This window comes from Macrotis lagotis, chromosome X, assembly GCF_037893015.1.
Source record: "Macrotis lagotis isolate mMagLag1 chromosome X, bilby.v1.9.chrom.fasta, whole genome shotgun sequence".
Classification (NCBI taxonomy): Eukaryota; Metazoa; Chordata; class Mammalia; order Peramelemorphia; family Peramelidae; genus Macrotis; species Macrotis lagotis.
Genome location: NC_133666.1, coordinates 224,996,747 through 225,022,974, shown reverse-complemented (window position 1 = coordinate 225,022,974; position 26,228 = coordinate 224,996,747). Strand labels below are relative to the sequence as shown.

The 26,228-nt window shown below is 36.5% G+C and overlaps 1 protein-coding gene across 1 annotated transcript in view; it reads right to left on the bottom strand.

Moving 5' to 3' along the window:
• Positions 1-25,905, bottom strand: part of CETN3 (centrin 3) — a 147,683-nt gene extending 121,778 nt beyond the window's left edge. Inside the window, exon 1 of the mRNA XM_074207074.1 lies at positions 25,869-25,905. The gene's annotated coding sequence lies outside the window, so the exon portion shown is untranslated. The remainder of the gene's footprint in view (positions 1-25,868) is intronic.
• Between the last annotated feature and the right edge of the window lie 323 nt (positions 25,906-26,228).

Here is a 26,228-nt window from a genome sequence, read left to right as displayed (position 1 = left end):
CATATTTTTCCAATGTTGCTATTGCTGATAGCAACTCCCTCCTTTCTTATTTCTCCACTACCATATACTATATTTTCTCTCTCCTTTCACTCTGACTCTGCTGTAGGGTCGTTGACTGGCTCAGCAGACAGATCCCTAGTCCTGGGGCCAAGAAGCCCTGAGCCCCCATACCACCCCTTAGGCCCACAATCCACCTGGCCCTATGGTCCTGGACAGGCCTTCCAATCCCAGCCCCTTGCAAGAAGTAAGAAAGAAAATGTGTTATATCTGACCACTCTCCCACCATGGTTCATCCTCTCCTCCTTTATTCACATTCCTACCCCTTCCCCCTGCTCCCCCCCTCCTTCTTACTCCAGATGTCTATACCCCATTGAGTATATATGCTGTTTCCTCTCCTAGCCATCTCTGATGAGAGCAAAGGTTCCCTCATTCCCCCTTGCCTCCCCCTTCCATATCATTGCAATAGCTCATTGTAATAAAAAAAAATCTTATGTGAAATATCTTGGACTATTCCCCCTCTCCTTTTTCTTTCTCCCATTCCATTTCCCTTTTTTCTACTGACTCCATTTTTACACCATATTTTATCTTCGTATTCAGCTTTCTCCTGTGCTTCAACTATAAAAGTTCTCTCTACCTGCTCTATTAACTGAGAAGGTTCATATGAGTATTATCAATATCATTTTTCTATGCAGGAATACATGCAGTTCGTCATCATTAAGTCCCTCATATTTCCCTCCTCTCCTCCAATCTCCATGCTTCACCTGAGTCTTGTATCTGAAGATCAAATCTTCTGTTCAGCTCTGGCCATTCCAAAAGGAACATTTGAAATTCCCCTGGTTCATTGAAAGTCCATCTTTTTCCCTGGAAGAGGACATCCAACCTTGCTGGGTAGTTGATTCTTGGCTGCATTCTAAGCTCTTTTGCCTTCCGGTATATTGTATTCTAAGCCCTATGAGCTTCCAATGTAGTTGCTGCTAAGTCCTGTGTGATCCTGACTGCAGCTCCACGATATTTGAACTGTGTCCTTCTGGATGCTTGTAATATTTTCTCTTTGACTTGGGAGTTCTGGAACTTGGCTATAATATTGCTAGGGGTTGGTTTTTTGGGATCTCTTTCTCTGGGGGATCAGTGGATTCTCTCCATGTCTATTTTTCCCTCTGCTTCTAGAATATCAGGGCAATTTTCCTGTAATAATTCTTTGAAAATGATGTCAAGGCTCTTTTCCTGATCATGACTTTCAGGTATTCCAATAATTTTTAAATTATCTTTCCTAAGTCTGTTTCCATATCAGTTGTTTTTTCCATGAGATATTTCACATTTTCTTCTAATTTTTCATTTTTTTTGTTTTGAAGTATTGATTCCTGATTTCTGGTAAATTCATCAATCTCCCTGAATTCTATTCTTTATCTGAAAGATTTGTTCTCCTCAGAGAGTTTTCTTATCTCTTTTTCCATCTGGCCAATTTTGCTTTTTAAAGCATTCTTCTCCTCAATAACTTTTTGAACTGTTTTATCCATTTGACCTAAGCTGTTTTTTAGCATGCTATTTTCTTCAGCATTTTTTTGGATTTCCTTGACTAAACTGCTGACTTCATTTTCATGTTTTTCCTGCATCTCTCTCCTTTCTTTTCCCAGTTTTTCTTCCAACTCCCTCATTTGACTTTCAAAAGTCTTTTTTGAGCTCTGTCATAGCCTGAGCCCAATTTCTGTTTTTCTTAGAGTCTTTAGATGCAGGAGCAGGAGCTCATCTTCAGACTGAGTATTTTGATCCTTCTTGGGCTCATTTGCAAAATATTTCTCAATAGTCTTCCTTTTGTTTCTCTGCTTGCTCATTTTCCCAGCCTGGGCCTGGTTTGGGGGTGCTTCCTGAGCTTTTGGGACACTCCCACAAGGGTCTCAGTGTGTGAGGCTCTGTCCTCCCTCCTAGTCTGTGAATGACCATAAGCACCCCGCCTCTGCCATGGGGCTGAGGTGGGGGGGGCTGCTCTTCTATGGGGGGGCCTGGACTGCAATCAGGATCTGAATGTTGTCAGAGCCCCAGAGTCCTGTTCCAGAGGCAGAGGACAGAGCTCTGCAGTCTCTCTTCACTCCCCTCCCTCAGCTCAATGGGCTCATGCCCTGGCGGGGCTCTGCCTGCTTTTGTTTCCTGGATCAGGGCTGGGGAAAGACCATGCTGCTGGCTGTGTGCCCTGAAGGCTGGGCTCCACCTGCTTGCTCTGGCAGAGGTCCCCTACTGTTCCCCCACTTTGTGCCCGGTGCTCCCCGGGGTGCAATTCAGGAGACTCCCCCGCTGTTGTGAGCTGAGACTCCCAGCGCTCTGGGGCTGCCTCCGAGAGGCTGAAGTTCTTTGGCTCTGGCGGGCCACCCCTCTGGCAGGCCACCTCTCCGATCCCGGGGAGCAGAGCCTTTCTGCTCTTTTCCAGGTTACCTTGAGTAGGAGAACTGCCTCACTGGGTCCCTTTGTGGGTTCTGTCTCTCAAAAGTTTAGTTAGAGTCCTTAGCTGGTGAGTTTTATCAGAGAGCTCCTAAGACTGGATCCCTTCTTGTCACCATCTTGGCTCCGCCCCCTACACCCCCTAATTCTTTAGTATTTTTATTCAATTCAACAAATAATTATTAAATGACTGCTGTATGGAAGGGATAGTACTAGATCCTGGAGATGCAAAGATTAAAGAAAGAGAGAGAGAGAGAGAGAGAGAGAGAGAGAGAGAGAGAGAGTCCCTGCACATGAGGAACTTACATTATAAAGGTGTGAGGGGGAGGTAGGAGACAATAGGAGAAAACTGAAAACAACTAAGTATGCTATGAGATTAATGAGAGGAGAGAGTAAAATTTCTATTAAAAAATATTAGTATAGGAAACATTGGATTCAGTTCACTGAGGTAGTCACAAAAGAAAAGTTAGAACTTTTCCATCTTCCCTTAGCTATATTCTTACTTATTTTAAATATATATTAGAAATATATACTCAAGATCATCCAATCAAGATGGCTGCCTGACTGGAGGTAGACTGCCTAGTTCCTTCATATCTATTCTACCAAAACCCTCAATTTTGCACTCAACCAAATACTGATTTTAAAAATGCAATAAGAATCTCCCAGTGACTTCTTCCATCCTAGGATTACATGAAAAGTCAGTCAGTAGCACATGGTCAATAGGAAATTGTATTACCAAAGAAGAATAAGGTAGCCTTCAGATAAACAAGCCCTCAATTCAGAGACATATCAGAGTCTGTAAGAAACTGTTTCCAGAAACAGTAACAACGAAGGATCCCATAAGAAAGACCCAGGATGATTGTAAAGCCACATCTGGGTTCCAAGAACACATCAACTAGTTTGATCAACCTATCTAAAAGCATAGCCAATGGTAGAGTATGACCCTAGCACAAAGCCTTGCTTCAGGAACCAAAGTTGGGGATATGAGTAAATCAAATCCCCAGTCCCAAAAATTATTGCAAACACATATTTTCCTTAAAAAGATAAAGTAATTCCATGACAACTATAAGCAGAGACACAAAGGAGGAAAATAAATTTTTTCATTAGGACTACATGATTACCTAGAAAAAAAACATAAAATAAGGAAAGAAAAAGGTCTGAAGAAGTATATTTGGGAAATAAGTCATAAAACATAACCCGAGAGATTGACTCCCTAAATACTAGAATGTACCAAATAGAAATCAATGACTCTATAAGACAGCAAAGAATATTAGAACAAAATCAAAAGACTAAAAAAAAAAAGAAGAAAATGTGAGATATTTGATATAAAAGCAATTCACTTAGAAATCAGAATTTAAGCATTATTGGACTCTATGAAAACTATCATTTAGAGGGCAGCTAAGTGGTGCAGTGGATAGAGCACCAGCCCTGGAGTCAGGAAGACTTGAGTTGAAATATGATCTCAGATACTTAATAATTACTTAGCTGTGTGATCTTGGACAAGTCATTAAACCCCATTGCCTTGCAAACCCCTCCCCCCAAAAAAACAAAAAACCCCTATGATTTTAAAAAATATCTTAGATATTATATTTTAAGAAATCATAATTGAAAACTGTCCACTTCTCTTAGAACCAGAGAACAAAGGGAAGACAGAAAGAATTCACCACCTGAAAGAACTTCCAAAATGAAAAATCTCAGAAATGTTACAGCCAAAATTCAGAGTTCCTACTTTAAATTTAAAAAAAGGGAAAACAATCAAAAAGAAGCAGTTCAAGCACCAAGAAACCACAAGACAATAAGGCTCAAACCAGGCTTAGCAGGTTCTACTAAAAACAAGAAATTTAAGAATATAATATTGCAAAAGGCAAAAGATCAAGTTTTACTATACTACCAAACTACAGGACAAAGGAGAACCTTTAACACAATAATAGACTTTCAGATATATCTGATAAAAAGAGCAAACTCTAAATACAAAAAAAGCAAAAGCCAATGGTAACCTAGAAAGGTAAATTTATTTAAGCATACTGTTAGAACTAGAAGGCAGAAAAAACAAGAATATCTTCAGAACCTGTTGTATGGGGGGGGTGTTGAAAAGGGAAGGAAAAGCGAGGATTTAAAAAAGGAAAACTTTGGTGTAGAAGGGGGCAGACAGTATTTCTCATAATTGGTGAGAAGAAGAGTGTAATAAGGAGGAGGAAGTATCAGATGAATCTCACTCTTATTGGAAATGAACAAAGGAAGGTTGAATTCATTTGAATAGGATGGTGTAAAAATACAACAAATTCAATAGGGAGATAAAGCATCTAAAGGGTTGAGGGTGTTGAGAATGAGGATGATCCTGGGGAAGGAATAGGCACAAAATAAATTTCCCAATTCTGAAGGGAGGATTAAAAAGAATAAAAGAAAATAAAAGGACTACATTATAAGAAATACTTTAGCTTTCCTCTTAGACATTTGGAAAATGTCTATGTAAATTATAGTATATGAATGCAATAGAATATGATTATACTGGAAGAAAAGAGAAAAAAGATTAAAAAAAAATCTTGGTAGCCTGAACTGATACAATGAAATGAATAGAATCAGTACAATGTACATAAGGACTGCAACTGTAAAGAAAAACATTTTTTTTCTTTCTTTTTTTTTTTAAGAAAAACATTTGAAAGATTTAAGAACTTTGATCAATACAATGAATAATTATTTCTCCATAAAACCTATGAGGAGGCATGGTACTCATTTCCTGGCAGAAAGATGAAAGATTCAAGATGCAGAAAAGGACATACTTTTTTTCCTTTTATATGGCATTGTGTGGATTCATTTTGCTTGACCTCACTTATTTGTATTAGGGGTGGAATTTTTTTTTCCTTTTCTTTATCTCAGTTTTTCTTTTCATGGGTGGGAACAATTGTAAGGAGTGGGGGGGAAGAAATAGTGATATAATAAAAAAGAGAGATTGCAACATTTTTTCAAAATGTACAGAGCAGAAAGAAGTACAGAAGAAAACAGATAAGCAGTATGGGTTTGAAAGTAATGTGAGCAATCTACTAAATTCTTCTTTACGAAATGATATGAAATGAACATTCTTCATTTTGTGAACAATCATCTTTTTGTGGTTTGCAGTGTATTTGGAAATAGGTACTCTTTTCTTTTTTTGGTGTTTTTGGTGGTTTAACTAAAAAAATTTAACATACTTGTAATTCTACCTAAAGTAGCAAAAGTAGTAAGAACATTCTTACCCTCTCATTCCCTCAACTATCTCCCCTCCTATAAATGTCTGGGTTCTTTAATAGAAGACAAATTCTTTCATTTAACATGTAAAGATTATAGGCTAAGATAACAAATTAATAGAAATTCACTACCAATTTTGCACCCAACCAAATAATGATTTTAAAAATCCAATTAGAAACTCCCAGTGACTTCTTCCATCCCAGGATTACATGAAAAGTCAGTCAGTAGCATATGGTCAATAGGAATAACACTATCTTTAGAAGTAAGCATGGCATAATAACTTGGAACTGAAATTGGGATTTAAAAAAATACCTGGATTTGAAATCTTGCCTCTAACACAATCAAGATATGTGAAATTGAGTATGTTATTTAACTCCAATGAACTTTAAGTTTCTTCTTTAGAATGAAGAAAGAAATAGCATCATATATCACAGAGTTCTTAGGAGGTTTCTATGAGAATACATGCATTTCAAATATAACCTATATCAAATTGCTTGCTGTCTTAAGGAGGAAGAGTGGAAGTTTGGAACTTAAAATTTTATTTTAAAAAATGAATGTTAAAAATTGTACTTACATGTAATTAAAAATAAAATATTATTTAAAGAAAAAATAGAGGGGTGGCTAGGTGGCACAGTGCATAGAGCACTGGCCCTGGAGTCAGGGGGACCTGAGTTCAAATTCAACCTCAGACACTTAATATTATTTACTTACCTGTGTGACCTTGGGCAAGTCACAACTCCATTGTCTTGCAAAAAAAAATTAAAAAAAAATAAAGATAGAGAATAAAGTTCTTATTTTCCTTTGCACCAGGAAAAATAATTCACAGAAAATCCAGCTGGAAGTTTTTTAGGTCTTGGCACAGAAAATAGAATACTCTTTCTTCTTGGGAATCACTTTTCTTCCTCTTTTTTTTCTTTCTAATAAGCATGCAAGTCAGTGACACCAATTTCCATCTTCCTCTGAGATGACAGTACTGACAAATAGCAGCATGCTCAGTTAGGATACAGTGCTACTTAAGACCAATCAATATCATTGACTGTGACTCTTTGCCTGATGCAGGTGTGCTGGGGGAAAACATTGTCTTTTTAGCTTTCTCTTAAATCCATAAAGCTGAGAAGGGAAAGTGAATATTCTTTCTGCCATTTCCTTTTGATGAGTTTGGGTATATGGGCTAATGATTTTTCCACATGCACTAAAGATCTATGAGTGAAGATCATGAAGGTACAGGAATGGTGGTAAGAATTTATGTCATTTGCTTTTAATTCTATGTTGTTAAAAACTACAATCCCAAATTACTAAGGGTCTACATCTAATTCTATGAGAAGTGACCTGAGATAGTAGACTACTTTAAGTGGATGGGGACTATGAGTAATTTATAAATAAATTTCATATTTTAATATCCTATCAAATACAGGGATTTGCAGGTATGAGCACCTTATTATAGTGGCTAGCAGGGACAAAAACAGCCTGTTAAAAAAGAAGCCATCCCATATCCATATATACCAGATACTAACAGTTAATGCTGATGTGACTCTCTGAACTAATTTAAACTGCCTTGGCTGCGGGGGTTTTTTTTTTGTCCTGTCCATGACATTTATTCCAATATAGTCTACTAACTGTCTGAAAACTGTTTTATCTTATTTGTTAAGGTTTTTGCTTTAAACCTTGGCAACAATATCAAAGAACCTCATTCCTAAAAGAGCTAGTCATCAAAGTATTATCAAGTATTTATTTTGTAGTTATCTATTATTATAGAAAATTATCTTGTTTATGGGAAATATTACTCAGTAAAACTGAAAGAAAAGAGACTGACATTCAATGTGAGGGCTCAGAAAAAAAGTTAAAGGGATAAAGATCACGAATTTTTTATTGGAAAACAAGGAGAAAGACTACATTTTGTAATATGTGATTGTGTGCCCCCATTCAGGCTTGGGCAATTTGGGATAGAGAGAATGAGATGAAAGGGTAAATTTTTACCTGTAAGAAGTTCATTGTCACCTCTTTCTTTTATATCTTCAGATTTTATGTTCACCTAGTAGAGGATTAAGTCTTTCTGAATGTGATTGAATCATTCTACAATTTGTTAAGCTTGTAGGGTATTGAGTAATTTATTTGTATCAAATAAAAATCAGAAAAGCTACTGAGTAGCCATAATTAATCTGCCCCCAAGGTATGAACTTCCTCCATAACTTTACATTTACACAGACCTCCAATCATTTACATAAACCAACTGGTCAAAGTTTAAAAACTGAGGAATCAGTTTTTATTGACTCACACTGCCATATATATACCTCCAAGAGTTTTAATTTAGGAGGAAAAGTTGAAGAGAGAAGAAGAGAGGGAGGAGGGAAAGGGTCATATCATTATTAAACTTGGGGTGAAAAAAGGAAATTATCTGTTAGACTGCATAGGGAAAGAATCCATGACCAAATGAAAGATGAAGAAACGAGATAAATGGTTAATTTTAATTACATGAAATTAAAAACTTTTTGCACAAACAAAACCAAGACAGTCAAATTTAGAAGACAAACAGAAAAATAAGCAAAAAAAAGGTTTGTGTTTTTCTGATAAAGACTTTGTTTCTAAGATAGAGAATTGACTTAAATTTGTAAGAATGAGGGCTACTCCCCAATTAATAAATGGTCAGAGGATATCATGAGGTAGTTTCAAGGAAAGAAATACAAGCTATCTTATGAAAAAAAATCCTCTAAATTAAAATAATTAGGAAAATATATAACAAAATGTCTGTATCAGTACTTGTAGATACCCATTGATTGGGGCACTGCTAAACAAATTGTAACAAAAAAAATATAATGGAATTTTAGTCAGTCTGATGCAGGGAAGATGTGTGATTAGAAACAATTTTGTAAAAGTTTAGAATGCTATCTGCTCGTAAGATGTAAATTGACTCCTATCCTTCCATTGGTTTTTCTTTTAGTTTTTTTGCAAGGCAATGGGGTTAAGTGGCTTGCCCAAGGCCACACAGCTAGGTAATAACTAAATGTCTGAGTTCACATTTGAATTCAGGTCCTCCAGACTCCACTCCACCACCTAGCCACCCCCCTAGCTGCCCCCCTTCCATTGTTAATTGTAAAATTTGTACCCTGTCTTCTCATTCCCAATCTTCCCAAGCTTCCAATCTTCCACCTAGTTTCAGTGCAAGGTGGGGAAGGATTTTTTTCCCCTTTGCCCCCAGTACCCAGATAATGGGCAAGGCTATCAAAATATGGCCTAGGCTCCCCTAAGAACTACTACTCTCCTTGTCTCAGTCAGCTCTGCCTGACTGTCTTCCTTTGTCTCTTTCTCTTCTTTGAATTTGTCTCTGTCTTCCAAACAACCTTGCCTAATCTTTAGTTATTCACTTCTGTCCTCAAAGTGCTTGTCATTTCTCTGGGAGAAGGAAAAAAGTTTCAAATATGTATACTTTCAAATATGTATACCTTTCTATGAATTCATTTACTATTCAAAGAAACTCTCAATCTTCAATCTTTAATTAGTGGCCCTAAATCTAATCCACTCATCCACAAAGGGACCACTCCCTGAATCTGCTCAGACATCTGTGAGGTGAGAGAAACTCTGAACTAGGCTGCCTTTCCCTGGCCAGGTCAAATTAGATTGTTAGTAAAATCTTCCCTTTGTCATTTCTTTTGCCCCCAGGGTTAATGAGAAGTGAGACTATAAATTTGAAATTGTTATTTGAATTGAGTGCAGTTGGCAGAAGACAGTTCCTAGGATGCTAGATCCATTGATGACCCAAAATTTGCAGTAATCTTTGTGAAGGAACAGTAAAACACTTTCCCTTTGCAGCTCCCCACATTCTTGGGATGGCTGCACAGGGTGGGGGGAAGTTCTTACTTCTTAAGGACCCAGAAGCTTAACCCATTTCCCTGCTGGAATGCAAACCTACATTACTGATGGATAAAATCTGCCCAAACTTAGTCTAGCCCCAGAGTTTAGAATAGTGAAATCTCCCATATGTTCTCTGGGAGTTGGGGAAAAGGGGGCAGGGTGAACTACTCTTTTCCCTAGATTTGACTGGTAGTTACTAAATCCCAATTCTCATTCCCTTAATCTGGGTGGAGGAGAGCCCCACCCTTGAGAAGGGGAGGAGAAAGGGAAGCAGGCAAATTGATTATTTTGACTTTTAAGTTAAAAAGTTTTTGCACTAATAAAATCAATGCTGCCAAAATTAGAAGGAAAGCAGAAAGCTGGGAAACAATCTTCACAACCAGTAGTTTTGATAAAGGTCTCATTTCTAAAATATATAAAGAATTGCATCAAATTTATAAGATCACAAGTCATTCCCCAATTGACAAATGGTCAAAGGATATGAACAGTTTTCAAATGAAGAAATTAAAGTTATATATAATCATGTGAAAAATGCTCCAAATTACTATTGATTAGAGAAAATACAAATTAAAACAACAATGAGGTATCATCTCACACCTATTACATTAGTCAAGATGAGAAAAAAGGAAGATAGCAATGTTGGATAGGTTGTGGGAGGATTGGGACAATTGTTGCATTGCTGGTGGAGTTGTAAACAGATCCAACCTTTCTGGAGAGCAATATGAACTACGCCCAAAGAACAATAAAACTGTTCATACCCTTTGACTCAGCAATTCCAATTCTGGGACTATATCCAAAAGAAATTGTAAAAAATGGGAAAAGTCCTACATGTTTCAAAATATTCATAGCAACTCTTTTTGTAGTGGCAAAGAATTGGAAATTGAGGGGATGCCCATCACTTGGGGAATGGCTAAGCAAGTTATGGTACATGAATATTATGGAATATTACTGTTCTGTAAGAACAATGGTCAGACTCTAGAGAAGCATGAAATGACCTATGGGATCTGATGTCCAGTGAAGGGAGTAGAGTCAAGAGAATAATGTACACATCAACAGCATTATAAGATGAACAACCTTGATGGAAGCAACTCCTCTCTACAATCCAGAGAGCTAGGATAACTGTATTAGAGTGGTAATTGTCTCTATTATCCCCAACCAAAGTAAGAAAAACAAAACACACAGAAAAAAACCCACCCCCACTGAATCTGATGAACACTTTCATAAAAATTATCTTTTATGTATCCCTTAATCCTAATTCCTCATGCTAAAAATTACTAATTTGTAAATATGTTTAACAAAATATATATGTAAAATGCTAACCTGCCTCTTCCCTATTGAGGGGAGGGGGGTGGGAAGGAAGGGTGGAGGGAAATTTTACAACTTGGAAATATGCATGTACAAATAGATGAAAAAAAGTCATAAAAAAATAAAATAAAATCTTCATATATATATTTGAGGTTCCTTAAGAAATTCTAACTGATATTAAAAATTATTTTTTGACTGGTCTTAATCTGTACAATTCAAAAGTAATAATATAAGTATATGTATGTATTTAAAAATAGATTTTTAAATCAGAGGTCTCTGTGTAATTTTACAGTAGGGCTTTTCACACCGCTCCCCTGGCCTGGACAGTTAGGAAAGGGTCTCAACATTTGAAATTTTGGTACTGGTCAGATTTCCTAAAGTCTCACTCACCACATATTTTGATAAATGTGTAACCTTTGTTCAAAAAGAATTGTACCAATGTCTGGTGTGTGTCTGTGTCTACAACTCCTGTGTATGTAATTCAGATCTGAAATAGTTCCTGATTGTTAACTGAGTTAAATGTTTATTCCTTTTATTTTGAGTTTTGGATTTAATTGTTTTAAAAGATTAATTTAAAATTAAGTAATTAATAGGATCTGAGCCTACCACTAGGGAATTTTAATACTATTTGACCTCAGTTAGGAATTGCAAAAACTAGCTACCATTGAATCATTTAGTAATTTTGATTTAAATTGGAAAATAAGTAAATTTAGCATAAACAAAAGGCTGCTTCCTGGCTCTCACTAGTCTTAGAGAAAAAAAAAGCTGAGCCCTATCTACAGTTTCCATTTGAAAGTGAGGGTAATTTACCAACTTTGTGAGGAATACCTTTGTGTAATTTTATCACCAGTGAACTAAGTTTTTGTTAACCCAACCTTGATTCACAACTGTATTCAACCTAAGTTAATTAATTGAGACTTTTAAGTAAGTATTCTCTTGGGTTTAGAAAAATGTAGTTATTTTATAACCTTTGTTAACAGGACTGGGTGATTTGCTGTTTCATTTCTGTGTAATTGTAATCTCAAATCCTGGAAATGTGTTCTTTTCTCTTGGTCTAAAACATCTTGCCCTCAAGATGCTTTAAGAGTCTAGAAGAGATTAAGACAAAAGGGGGATAGGACAAGAACCTTAATAAAGGAAAGCATCTGCAATTATGCAGAGACAAATGGTATTATAGATTATTTTATCAAGCAGCCTAGTATCCTAGAGCTGAAGGGAATTCACTTCTGCATTTCTATAACAAAGGTCATTGCATGACTCTTAGAACCTCCTTTATGAAAAGAGGGGGCTAGGAGACTTTTGAAAAGAAAAGTTCCCTTTCTTATGTTTAAAGGGAAAAATGCTAAAATGGAGAGCAGTTATTACTTTCGGGAAAGAGAAACATTGTCAGGAGTTGTGAAAATGGCATTTGTGTATTAAATTCTGTGAACTTTGTTTTAGGCCTTTTGTTGAAGAAGAAAGTTGTGATAACATTGTCTCTCATCACATGTTTATGGAAGAGAATATATGCATTTACATATTATAAAATTATAAATATATCATATATATAAGATTAAAGCAAAATCTAGTTAACATTTTTATTTGAAAGTAAGAAAATATTTCAAATTGAAATCTTGTTCGTTGTAAATGTAACATTGCCTGGCATCCATGGCACAAATAAGAGTTAATTGGGGTTTTAAAATTTTCAGATTGAATCCTTGGAAATTCTCATTTTCTTTTTGAAACTAGAAGTAGGTTTGGGATAGAGGTAAATAAGCATATAAAACAAAATGTAAAAGATATTGAGTTATAAGATCTGCCTTAAGTTAAGGAAACCTTTTTATTGTTTGGTTGTGTTCTAAGTAAATAAGATGTTAACATAAGAATCTTATTATATGTTTAATTTTAAAGCAGTCAAAATTGTGGATTTCTTCCCTCCCAGTAATTGCAAACAGAGAAGGTTAGTGAAAGTATGTCCTGATTGTGGGATGTTTTCAGCTAGTTTGGGTGTGTGTATGTGTGGGTCTGTAAGTATAGAGAAATCTTTAGGTTATGTTGACACAGGGAAAAGATAAGAGAACTGTGAACTAACACTCTTAAAGACTGTTGAATCTTGTTAAATTGGGTGGAGGGTTCCAGCTCTTGAGATGTAAATTGACTTGAAACAGAGAATTATGAATATAACGGAAACAAAATTTGTAATCTTTTTTTATTTTTGCTTGTTTTTGCAAGGCAAATGGGGTTAAGTGGCTTGCCCAAGGCCACACAGCTAGGTAATTATTGTCTGAGGCCAAATTTGAACTCAGGTACTCCAGTCTCCAGGGCTGGTCCTCTATCCACTGTGCCACCTAGCCACCCCTAAAATTTGTAATCAAAGACTTTTGAATCTTGTCAAATTGGGTGGCAGTCTCCTACTTTTGAGATGTAAAAGAACTACCATTGTTTAATGCAAAATTTATATCCTTGATCTCCCACTATCTAATTCCAGGTCCCCATAAGAATGGGAAGGGAGTTCACCTTTTTGGCCTCTGGATGAAGGGCAAGACATAAAAACCTGGGTTGGACTCCACGCCTGTCTTCTGAACTTGTTGGCCCAGTCAGCTCTACTTGACTGTTCTTTTGTCTCTGTCTCTACATTTTCTTATGTGTTGTAACTTCTTTTTAATAAATTTCTGTTTTATTTCCACCCTTGTTTTCATGAATCTGAATAATGATTCCTCATAGGCAAGCCAGCCAGGAGAAATCTCTGCCCAGACTTGGGGAAACTGGATCAAGTTCCTTAGGTGAGAAACACTCTTTTAGACCATATATTTTTAGAAAGGTAGGAAAATGATTGGACATTTAGCCCTCCTTCCTCTGTGTTTTGTTCCCTGCTTACACTTCTCTCCCCCCCCCCCCCCCAATAGTGATATCAGGTTGATGTTGAGAGATTAGCAGAGGCCTGGCTCAGACTTGACCAGGTCCTAATTGGTGTTTCAGCTGCCCTTATGTGGGCTTACCTTGTCTTTTGTTCAGGCTGACGACCAGTTTTTGGCAGCCCTGAGGTGTCACCCCCAACTGTGGAGTAGTGGGTTGCTGAGGAAGGACTTTTGGCCTATGTTTGACTGGCATGTTTGCCTATCTAGAAGTTTAGGAGAATCAAAACATGGGGAAAACTTGGTACCAAAGACTTCCATTGCCCCAGCTGTGTGATAGCTCCTTGGAAGGAATTAGATTTGACAAAAGCAAAATACCTTACCTCCTAGAAATTATCTTTGGGTGGAATTCTCTATCTCTTTGAAATGCTCTCTCTCATTTTCTGTGGCCCCCCACCCTCTTCAGGGGGAGGGGGGAGGGAGAAGGAAAAAATCTTCCTTTTTAGAACTTTGAAACTCAAACCTATGTCTCAGATGGAATGTATGCTTCACTGCAGGAAGGGTAAGATTCCCCAAAACTTGTTTTAACACCATTGTTTAAAATAGGGGAACCCTCATGCCTTCTTCCTGGTTTGGGGGGAGGCTTGGGCAATGACCATGTTTTCAATTCCAAGCCCCATTCCCTAAAAACATTAGGTGGGCTGAGAAAGTCCTACCCTTGGGAGGGGGAAGGGAAATGGGTAAATTGATGAGAAGCCTCATGGTAAATTAAGAAAAAGGAAAAAAATAACTTTTTCTGGGACTAGGAAATTCAAATGTCATCTTTTAATGAAGCCTATGCTAATAACTAATATCTCTAATAGAGTAACTGGATTTGAACTTTATAAAGTTACTTAAGAATGCAATCAATTTTAACTATTGATTGGGTATTTCAAAATCTTAATGAATATATGAGGTTCTTCAAGAAATTCTGATTGATTCTAAAAATTATTTTTTGACTGGTCTTAATTGGTACATTCAAAAAATATAATATAAATGTGTGTGTGTGTGTGTGTGTGTGTGTGTGTGTGTGTGTGTGTGTGTGTGTTTAAAACTCAATGGGAAGTTTTCAAATCTCTCCACTGGCCTGGAGAGGTAGGAAAAATGTTTCTATATTCTGAGATTTGGTGCCAGCCAGAGTATCCAAAAATCTCACTTTGGTAAATTTGAAATCTTTATTCTAAAGAGCTCTGTCTGTGTCTAAACTCTTGTGTTTATGTGTGTGTGTGTATGTGTATAATTCAGATCTGAAATAGTTAAAGTTATCTGAGTTAAATGTTACTCCTTTTAGTTTGGGTTTTGAATTTAATCACTTGAAAAGGTGTAATTTAAAATTAAGTAATTAATGAAGTTGGGATCTGAGCCCTTATACCATTTGAAAGCTTAAGTTGCAAAGTTTGAGTAGACTTCCCCCCCCCTCAAGAGGCTTTGAAAAAATGAAGGAAAGGTCTTTGGTAGGAAAAGGTCACCACTTTGAATTTAAAAAAGAAACTGAGAGCTAAATGAGAGTAATTTAGTCAACTTTGAAAGTTCTGTAAAAAGTCTTGAGAATTTATATGTATTATTAATAAAGAAAATATAATTAGGATAAATTGTAAGTCAAGGAATTTGGGAATATTGAATCATATTTACTGATTTCTTTTGGGAGAGAAATAGAGTACTAAATTTTGTTATCTTATTTTTGATGTTAAATCAATATTGATAATACACTGTCAATAATTTCACAAGGTCTTTTGTTGGTAAAGGAAGAAAGTTTTGTAATCTTTGTCTCTTTATCATATGTTAAGGGACTGGGGAGGATATTTAAGCACTTGTATTTTGGTAAATAAATGGAGTTCTTGGTTTACAGAGACAACTTGTCTTTCTTGTCTCCCACCCCTTCAACACTCTCCTGGGGAAAGGGACTCAACACTTAGGTACATGGGCAACAATTGAATTATAATTTTTTTCCCTGGATCGCTTATACCAAATTACAGCCTGACACACTCTTGGTTCTCCTTAGTATTCAAATCACCTGAAGCTCTGGTTATAGGCAATTGCTATAATACATTGTAATATATTGTAATACCTGTCTGACATCAGATATGTTAAAATAGAAAGACAATATGCCAATGAAGCTATTAGCCCTATGGGGTTTGATATTAAAGCTGCAGATGGAGTAAGTGACCTGAAAGAATGGCCCTAGCCTCAACTCGGATAGGATTCTCTTAAAGGAATCCCTCTCCTGGTTCATTGAAAAGGATTGTCTGTATGACTTCATAAGGTGACATGTCCTCATGTCCTTCTCTGCATTGCAATAATCATTCCAGGTGCATCATAATTAAGTATGAGAGTGAGCCACTGGAGTGCTATCTTCTAAATTTTAAATAATTGTCTAGTATTTTGTCTTGGCCTTTTACCATAGAATGTGAATTTTTATCACACCAAGTTCCCTTAAGGATATTATATCAGGATAATACCTATTGATCTATTTTTTTATCTACTTTAAAAGAGAGATCCATTCTCCAACTAGAATTTTTGTTCATTCTAAACATGGCCAAACTAAAATAGAAAGTTTTGTTGAAAAATTACTTTTTGGGCACATGCAGTTTTTAAAATGCTTATTCAGTACATTTGTTTACTATTTTTGAGCTTTGGTTAAAACAATGTAGCTAATAACAAATCTGTGTTATGCTGGAACCCATACTCACTGGTTTAGGATCATAAAGTATAATTCTTCCTCTATAGACCTAATTTTTTCCTAATTATTGAATCTGTTAAATAGCCTTCTGTGTTACAATATCTCTGGTTTTTGCTTACTCAATTTTTCCCCCTTTTTGTTTTGTTTTCTCTATATAGAGAAAATATATAGCTGTATATCTTTGAGACAAGCCTCTGCAGTATGCCAAACCAGCTGTACCAGCCAATCATTTTCTGGACCCTGACTCAAGTTTTCTCTGCAATGCATTCATATCCAAATGGACTCTGAAAGGCCCAGAAGAATCTGGGTCTCAAAAAATTCTGAGGGGGGGAATGGTACAGGGAAAAGATGAAGAGAATTGTGAACTAGCAATCTTGAAGACTAGAATCTTGTTAAATTGGGTGGAGGGTTCCTGCTCTTGATGTAAATTGACTAGAAGTAGAGAATTATGAATGTAGCAGAAACAAAATTTGTAATCTTAAAGACTGTTTAATCTTGTTAAATTGGGGAGAGGTCTCCCACTCTTGAGATGTAAAGGGACTACCATTGTTTCATTGCTTAATGTAAAATTTATATCCTGATCTCCTTAGGCTTCACCCTCTATCTAATTTCGGGTCCCATAAGGATGGGAAGGAAGTTCACCTTTTGCCCTCTAGATGAGGGGTAGGACATAAAAACTTGGGTTTGTAAGGATAATGAAAGGGAAATATCAAAACCAAGACTCACCACTAGGATTCCAAATATTACTAAATGTATAAAATAATAATCGAAATATTGTTTATTCATTGCAATGGGGTTAAGTGACTTGCCCAAGGTCACACAGCTAGGCAATTTAAGTGTCTAAGGTTAGATTTGAACTCAGGTACTCCTGACTGCAGGGCTGGTACTCTATCCACTGTGCCACCTAGTCACCCCAATCACTTAAGATTTTCTAATGATTTTAAAGAATTCTGAAAGCAATGATATGTATTGATTTTAAACATGGTTAATAACTAAATGGGTTGATTGAAAAAAAGGTTGCTTTTATAAAAAATCCAGTTCTAAATGTGAATGAGGATTATTTTATTTTTTGCTTCTCAGATTTTGCTTATTGTATTTCATTTACAGCACTGTTCTTAGGTCCATGAGTAACAATTGAAATATGATTTTCCTCTGGATCTCTTTGTTGATACCAAATTACAGCCTGGCACACTCTTGATTGTCTTTAGTACTCTTCAACTTAGCATTTTTCCCTTTAAACACAAGGGGGGAACTTTTCCTTTTAAAAGTCTCCCAGGAAGTGGCTAGGTGGCACAGTATTCAAATCTGGTCTCAGACACTTAATAATTACTTAGCTGTGTGGCCTTGGGCAAGTCACTTAACCCCATTGCCTTGGAAAAATCTAAAAAAAAAGTCTCCCGGCCCCTCTTTTCACAGTTCTGGTGATAGTTAATTACTATATTACAATATACTGATAATTGATCTGTCTGAAATCAGGTATGTTAAAATAGAAAGACAAAAATATGCCAATGAAGCCATTAAACCTATGCAGATGGAGTGAATAGCCTTTAGAGAACATCACAGCCTCAGCTGAGGTAGGATTCTTTTAAAGGAAGTACTCACCTGGCAAACCTGGAACTTGGCTCATTGAAAAGGATTATGTGGAACCTCTACTGTAAAGGACATCGAATACATAAGGCAACATGTACTCATATCCTTCTGTGCTCTTTAATAGCAAATTGCCATAATCATAATCACAATAATTAAATATAAGACTGAACCACTGGACCTCTATCTTCTAAATCTTTAATAATTGATAAGTATTAAGTTTTGGCATTTTTGATATAGGATGTGATTCTTTATCACAACAAGTTCCCTGAGGAAAAAAAATATCAACATGATTACTTTTATATCAGGATGACTATTGGCCTATTTTTTTTTTTTAGGTTTTTGCAAGGCAAATGGGGTTAAGTGGATTGCCCAAGGCCACACAGCTAGGTAATTATTAAGTGTCTGAGACCAGATTTGAACTCAGGTACTCCTGACTGCAGGGCTGGTGCTCTATCCACTGCTCCACCTAGCCACCCCTATTGGCCTATTTTTGGTCTATTGGTCTATTTTAAAGGAGAGATTCATTCTTCAGCTAGAATTTCTGTGCAGTTTTAAAATTATTCAGTGCATTGGTTTATGCTATTTTTGAGCTTTTGGTTACAACTTAATGTGGCAACCATTAATGAATCTGTTATATTGGAGCCCATGTTCTTATGAAAAGTATTCTGATACTGGCTTAGGATCATAAAGTATAATTCTTATTATTCTTTTTTTGTTTGTTTTTGCAAGGCAAATGGGGTTAAGTGGCTTGCCCAAGGCCACACAGCTAGGTAATTATTAAGTGTCTGAGACCAGATTTGAACCCAGGTACTCCTTACTCCAGGGCTGGTGCTTTATCCACTGCGCCACCTAGCCACCCCTAATTCTTATTCTTTATAGACCTTCTAGTTTTTCCCTACTTATTGGGCTTCTTTTATATAGGCTCTCTCTGGTTTTATTTTCTCATTTCTTCACCCCACCCCCAAGCTTCATTTCTCTGTACATCTCTAATAGCAGCCGCTGCAGGATGCCAACCATTTGTTCCAGTCCTTCCAGATCATCAACATCCCATGAACTTTGCCTCAGTTGAATTCCCACTGCAATGCATTCACTTCCAAATGGACTCTGAAAGGCCTAAATGAATCTGGGTCCCAAATAATTGGAGGGGGAAAATGATGCAGAGGATATGCTTTGATTAGAGACAAATCTTGTAATCTTTTAGGCTGTTAAAATTTGTTAAAGTGTAGCATGCCATCTGCTCCTGAGATGTAAATTAACTCCTATTGTTCCATTCTTAAATGTAAAATTTGTACCCTGTCTCATCATTCTCAACCCCCAGCTTTCAGTCTTCTACCTGGTTTTGGTGTAAGGGGAGGAGAGATTTCCCCTTTGTGTCCAGTACCCAGATAATGGGAAAGACTATCAAAATCTGGCCTAGGTTCCCCTAAGGGCTGGCATGCTCTCAGGGCCAGTTGGCTCTACCCAGCTATCTTCCTTTCTCTTTCCTATTTCTATCTGTCTCTGTCTTACATGCAACCTTATCTAACCTTTTGTTATTCATTTCTGTCTTCAAAATGCTTTTAATTTGTATACTTTGTAAGCCTTCTATAATAAATCCTGAGCAATTTTAAATTCCAGGGGATGTGAATTCATTTGCTATTCAAAGAAACTCTTGATATTCAATCTTTAATTGGAGACCCTAATTCTCATCTACAACAAGTTGATAAATATTTATTATTTGCCTATGTACCAGGCACTCTGATAAGGTCTAGGGATACAAAAAGAGGAAAAGACAGTCTGCCTTCAAAGAGATTTCAATAGAATGGGTTAGACAACATGCAAACAAAAATATATAAAACATGTTATATATAGGATAAATAGGAAATATTCAACAGAAGTAAGACATTGGAATTAAGAGGAATTGGTAAAGGCCTTCTATAGACATTTAGTTGAGAAATCAAGGAGGTCAGATAAAGGTGTTCTAGATCAGAGAGACAGTCCAAAAGAGAGTCTTATTTGTGGAAAAGGAGGTCAGTGCTACTGGATTGCAGAGTACATGATGGGGAGTAAGGTGGAAGAAGACCAGAAAGATAGAAGCCTAGATTATGAAGGGGTATGAACACCAAACATAATTTTGCATTTTATCATGGAGGCAATAGGACGTCAGTATTTTGAGTTTATTGAGGGTGGGAGGCATGACATGAGCAGACTTGTACTTTAGGAAAATTATTAAGTGAGGACAGACTAGCAGGCAGACCCACCAGCAGGCTACTGTTCAGGTGTGAAATGATGAGGGCCTGTTTCAGAGTGGTGGCAATGTCAAAGGAAGAAAGATATTTGAGATGTTGTAAAGACAAAATCAATGGGAGATGTAGGGGGAGGGGAGTTGATAAGTGAGGACTTCAGGATGACTTCTATGTTGAGAGCCTGAGGAACTAGGAGAATCGTGTTAATTCTTACCATGGTAGAAAGTAATAGTAGGAAAGGTTTAGGAGTTATTAAATAATACATTCAATTTTGGACATATTGATGTCTATTGAATATCCAAATTGGTGTCTGAAGTTGGAGATGTGAGATTGGAGGTCAACAGAGTCTGAGATACAATAGACTTGAGAATCATCAGCACAGAGACAGTAATTAAATTAAATTAAAATCTCATGGAAACATGAGATCACCAAGTGAAGTGGTATAGAGGAAGGGGGCCCAAAACAGAATCCAAAGGGAATATGGTTAGAGTGGAATGGAAGAGGATTTAGCATAGGAGATTGAAAAGGAGCAGTCACAAAGATGGGGGAGAATCAAAAAATCCTCAAAAGCTAGAGAGAATTAAGTATCAAGCAGGAGAGAGTGATCAACAATATCAAAGCCTGCAGAGTAGTCAAAGAGAATGAGGATGGAGAAAAGGCCCATTGGATCTGGTAACTAAGATCATTTATCTTTGGCAGAAGTTTTGGCAGAATGATAAATCAGAAGCAAAATTATAAGGGATCAAGAAGAGAGTTGGAGGAGAAAAAAATAAAGCCACCTAATACAGATGAGTCTTTTTGAGGAATTTAGCTACAAAACAGAAGAAATATAATATGATGGCAGGGAGGGAAGGATCAAGTTTCTTTCAAGATGGGTTAGATAAGGGGGTGGCTAGGCATCCTAGTGGATAAAGCACCAGCCCTGGAGTCAGGAGTACCTGGGTTCAAATCTGGTCTCAGACACTTAATAATTACCTAGCTGTGTGGCCTTGGGCAAGCCACTTAACCCCATTTGCCTTGCAAAAACCTAAAAAAAAAAATGGGTTAGATAAGGACATAGTTTAAGCACTAGGAATTGAGCCACAGACAGGGAGAAAATAAGTCAGAGAAGGGATGAATGAGGAGACCATCTGTTGCAGGAGAGGGGATTAACCTTGGTACGGAATGGGCCAGTATCATTATCACTCCTATTTGAGTGATAGGAAATCAGCAAGAATTGAGAAGAGAGAATTCACAGAGAATAGCCTTAATTGTTTCTGTAAAATATGAGGCAAAGTTCTCAGCTGAGATGAGAGAAGGGAGCTATACAAGATTTGAGGAGGGATATAACGATCTAGAAGAGATAGAAGAGTGAGATTGTGAGTTGATAAGGAAGAATTCATAATGTTGGCAGCAGTGACAGCCCAGTTGAGGTTATATTAAATACATTTCTATTGGACTCTTTCAAAACAGTTGCATGATTTTCTACTGAGAAGAAACAATGTATACAAACAATGTAGAAAAGCAGCATTTTTACAATTAGTGTTTTATAAAAATAAACCATAAATATGTACAAAATAATTGAAGATGAAATGTTGCAAAAATGCAAAAAACAAACATGGTCCCATAGAAGAACTTTGAAGATACTTCCTTTGTATATTTTTTAGAGATGAGAAATCTATGAGTATGGAATGTTGTATTTTCAGATTTTTAAAAAATGTATCAATTATAATTTTGATTACATTAAAAAAGCTTTTGCAAAGGAAAAAAGACTGTAGCTAAGATCAAAAGAAATGTAGTAAATTGGGAAATAATTTTTGTAACTAGTATTTCTGACAAAGGACTCGTTTCTAAAATATACAGAGAACTGAGTCAAATTTTCAAAAACACAAGCCATTCCTCAATTGACAAATGGTCAAAGGATATACAAAGGCAATTTACAGATGAGGAAATCAAAGCTATCCATAGTCATATGAAAAATTGCTCCAAATCATTACTTGTTAGGGAAATGCAAATTAAAGCATCTCTGAGATACCACCTCACACCTCTCAGACTGGTCAATATGACCAGAAAGGACAATGATCAATGTTGGAAGGGATGTGAGAAATCTGGGATACTAAAACATGGTTGGTGGAGCTGTGAACTGATCCAACCTTTCTGGAGAGCAATTTGAGATTATGCCCCTTGGACAACAAAAATATGCATACCCTTCGACCCAGAAATACCATTACTGGGTCTATACCCTGAAAAGATTATGAAAAAGGGTAAAAACATCACTTGAACAAAAATATTTATAGCAGCCCTGTTTGTGGTGGCAAAAAATTGGAAATTAAGTGAATGTCCTTCATTTGGGGAATGGCTTAACAAACTGGTATATATGTATGTCATGGAACACTATTGTTCTATTAGAAACCAGGAGGGATGGGAATTCAGGGAAAGCCTGGACAGATTTGCATGAACTGATGCTGGGTGAGATGAGCAGAACCCAAAAAACATTGTATACCCTAATAGCAACATGGGGGTGATGATCAGCCTTGAAGGTGCTCATCCCTTCAGTGCAACAACCAGGGACAATTTGGGGCTCTCTGCAATGGAGAATACTATCTGTATCCAGAGAAAGAATTATGGACTTTGAACAAAGATCAAAGATTATTACTGTCAAATTAGAAAAAAATGTATGATTATTATGTAATTTTACTATCTCATACTTTATTTTTCTTCCTTAAGGATATTTCTCTGTCATCACATTCAACTGATATCTATGTATAACATGAAACCAATGTAAAGACTAATAGAATGCCTTCTGTGGGGGGGTGGGGGAGGGAAGCAAGAATGGGGGAAAAATTGTAAAACTCAAAAATCAATAAAATCTTTCTTTAAAAAATATCAATTAGTTATGTTCATTTTTATTTCTTTTCTTTCTATAAAAATCTTTGACATTTAGGATAGCTATCTGGGAGGAAAGAATGAGAGGAACACAGGGTCAAATATAGTGGATATAAAAACAAGAGATATTCATAAAAACCCACATTAAGAAAAGAATATGAACACATCTGTTCTCCCATCTATGGGATTCGATGATAAATAGTGGAATGATAAATCAGAAAAGCCAAGGTCTGAGGGAGCAGAACTGAACAGGTTTGCCTATTCTAGGCTGAGTTCTTTTTGAAGTACCCCAGGCAAGCAATACAGTTGAGCCCAAAGCTACAGGTGTCTGTTGGGAAGCAAATCAAGGCAATTGCTATGAGATTGTCTAGCCTAGCAGTGGAAGAAAATTCACTCAGGGTCATATTCCGGGTCATAAATTGCATAAGAATTTTATGAAGAAAGGACTTTCCAGCCCTGAAGGTCCAGCAGTTCTAAGATACTTTTCATCACATGTATTAACACATGTTAAAGTATTACCATTATATTATTTGAACCTATTTTTCCCATATATGCGGAGTTTGCATATCTGGGGTTTATGGGGAGAATATTTGCACCAACTGTTCTTACTATATAATTTCAATAAATGCCTTTCTAAAGGCTAATTCAGTCATCTGATTGTTAGTAAGAATTGCAGTGAGGTCTCAGAAGTCACCATGTTAGGAGCAGGAAGTCACTGGCTTATTCCTAGATACCAATGAAGTTGTTTCAACAGTCTTTGAGCATCCAGTCTTGAAATATAAGATAAGGAGGAAGATGCAGGTTTTATACTTTGGAGACTTAGTCTGGGATGTAATTGGGTGTCCTTTTACCTTTGAAGGGAAACACTGGAGAGATTCTTTGTCTAGAATTCTCTATCTTGGATGTTCTGTTTTGGCAGGAATTCACTGATCTTTTTCTTTAAAATATGATTGAACAATCAATTTTCCCCATGTTTCCTTTTAAGACAGACCAATTCCTCTTATCTACTCCTTGTTTTAATAACTAAGTACTAATATTTATTAAATTGCAATGTTACATGTATGAAACTGAGTAATTTGGATTGAAATATTCCTAGACCACTGATTTGCAATGTACTAACATCTAGATAGAGGATTCCGAGTTATAGATGCGTCCCATGATTTAAAAGACAAGGATGTTGAAGAGTATCTTGTGAAATGATTTTGATATTTTGAGGGGTTATGCTGCATGTATATATGTGTATATATATATATATATATATATTTATAAGTTGTGCTACATGAATACAGCATAACTCTTCAAAACACCACAAAATCACATAAAGAGGTGATAAGAGAAAAAAAAATCTTGATTGTTTCCTGTAAGGTGCCTGACCCTACTAAATTTATGATAGCTTCAGAAAGGTACTTGGAAATTGGTCTCTTATTGAGGATAAAAGGATACTATAGAGGGTTAAATACTTTTTTTTTAAGGTTTTTTTTGCAAGGCAAATGGAGTTAAGTAGCTTGCCCAAGGCCATACAGCTAGGTAATTATTAAGTGTCTGAGTCTCGATTTGAACCCAGGTACTCCTGACTCCAGGGCAGGTGCTTCTATCCACTGTGCCACCTAGGCGCCTGGGTTAAATACTTCTAATGAAGGAATACCTGAAGACGGAGCTTCAGGAGTGACCTGGAAGGGGGCAAAACACATTTAATTGAAGGACCAGGAGTAGCTATTTATTGATGGAGTTGTAACACAGGGGAACCACAGGCCCAAGTTAGGGTTTTTCCAGGAAAGGACACGCATTCCTTCTTCTGGGGCAAAAACAAATGAGATATCTGGTTCTGAAACAGAAACAAAGCACTACTACACAGCACATATTTGTGGAATGGAAAAAAAAAGTAAAAAATCCAAACGCACAGCTTATGATATTGTAAACAGCATAAAAAAAAATGTAAAGCCTGAAGTCATATGGCAATGATGTTTGCAGAGACTAAAAGGCAATTGTAGTATACTATAGTAATTGTAGTATACTATAGTAAGCATATGCTAACTTTATTTAGTTTGCCATGCAATGGAAAGGGGGAAATCTTTTGAATTTATTAATTCAAGTGAACAGTAAACTACAGAGATTAGTAAGAATAGTAATAAAATCTAAAGCAGAGGAAGCTAGATTGCAAGTACATAGAAGTATGGTATACTCCTAAAGATAATTAGTCTTTAATACAAACGAAAGGTACTGCATTTTGATTAGTTGGTGGAAAAGAGTAATCCAATTTATGTGTGATTTTCAAGTGGCAAGGAATACTCTTAACTAGGGAAGGTTCAGTTTAGATCCAACATTTAACTATGGATGGGCCATAGAAATCAGGCAAAAAACCAAGTGTGATGCTCAGGAATAAAGATCAAGATGTTATAGGAAAAGGATGTTCTACTTGGAGATCTTAGGGGTCAAATTTGAAGACATGAATGATGTGCACTCTCAATTATACGGAGTTGATGTTCACAAGACTGAATTATGAAACCAGAATTGAGATGGGGATTGACATCATCTAATAAGCTTGACAACAAGTCATGTGTGAATCCATCCACTTGAACTCATAGGATTCCACATAGAAGTGAGAGTAAAGATTTTATGAGATATACTATTGATCAGGACAGTAGATCCAGGAAACCCATGTACTCCCATCTTTCTACAAGAAATAAATGAAAAAAAAATTCCATTGCTGTCAATTAAAGGGTTAGGACTTAAGGGACTCAAGAATTTAGTGACAAAGGACTATTCATATTTAATCTACATCATAAAGTCTAACAATTAAGTTGGGAAAAGTGAAGTGAATACCTTGGTTTTGTTGTATCCAGTCTCAAAGAACATTTCTGGAATCCTATCTTTGAGTGAGATGAACTCTGATTTATTCCAGAACCTAGCAACATATTGTGATCAACAAGGAGGAACTCAGAATACTTTGGACAGCTATTCAGCTTATACACAATCATGTTATTCATCCTTTGTTTTCTAAGAGGACCAATGATATTGCAGATGTCTTGACTTGTGTGTGAATGGGATTTAATTGAAGTATTTCACAGTCATCCAAATCTAGTGGCAAGCCAAGAAGACTGGCAATAGCTAAGATGAAGTGGATGACTTAGTCACCTTCAATGTCTCCACATTATCTAAGCATTCCACAGTTCAGCTACCTTC